General features: G+C 43.4%; 1 protein-coding gene across 1 annotated transcript in view; it reads right to left on the minus strand.

Annotated features, from left to right (window-relative positions):
• DDX25 (DEAD-box helicase 25) overlaps positions 1-777 on the minus strand; it is a 13,693-nt gene that overhangs the window by 8,227 nt on the left and 4,689 nt on the right. The gene's annotated exons all lie outside the window — the stretch shown is intronic.

A 777-nucleotide genomic window follows, 5' to 3' on the forward strand; every position in this document is an offset into this window, starting at 1 on the left:
AAGCAGCTGTCGCCAACCTTTCGGACCTCACGGACCTCCGGTTGGCGACCACTGATCTAAAGTACCTATTTCCATGCCCAGCACATAGGAGAGTATCAACAGGTGATGGTGCATTTTATTGGTTACCGTTATGTACGACAGCTGAAACTTTTACTCTCTATATAAGGCAGTTATGGCGAACCTTTCGAGCTCGGCGTGTCAGCATTTTGAACAACCCTAACTTAACTCTGGTGCCGTGTCACATATAGAGACATTTTTTATCTTTGCAACCATAGTAAAACAAAGATTTATATTTTTGATATTTATTTTATATATTTCAATGCCATTTAACAAAGAAAAATCAACCAAAAGAATGAGTTCGCGTGTCGCCTCTGACACGCGTGTCCTAGGTTCGCCATCACTGGCCTAAGGGCTGTCCAAGAGCGAGCCCTGAGGTCACTGTGTTTTTGAAATGCCCAGAGTTTTTAAATATGTCCCCGAGTTTTATGGTAATGATAATACCCTGCATATCTGATTCATTTAAAAAGCCACCCGCGGCAAGCCCACCCACCCTGCAGAAATACTGGCACAGCTGTGAAAACCCCACGCACCCTCCACGCATGGAAAACCACCACCCTGTCTATCAGCAGGTCACGTGTCATAAATAATGACATATTATGCAGCTGGTCAAAAGCATGAAGTAGGACGACATGGACTGATATGGAAAGATGCCCAAAACATGGAAGTGTGCGACTGTTATGAAAAAAATATCCCGGTTTTTGTAAACGCTCTAAAAAA

Source organism: Myotis davidii, unplaced genomic scaffold (genome assembly GCF_000327345.1).
Source record: "Myotis davidii unplaced genomic scaffold, ASM32734v1 scaffold148, whole genome shotgun sequence".
Lineage (NCBI taxonomy): Eukaryota > Metazoa > Chordata > Mammalia > Chiroptera > Vespertilionidae > Myotis > Myotis davidii.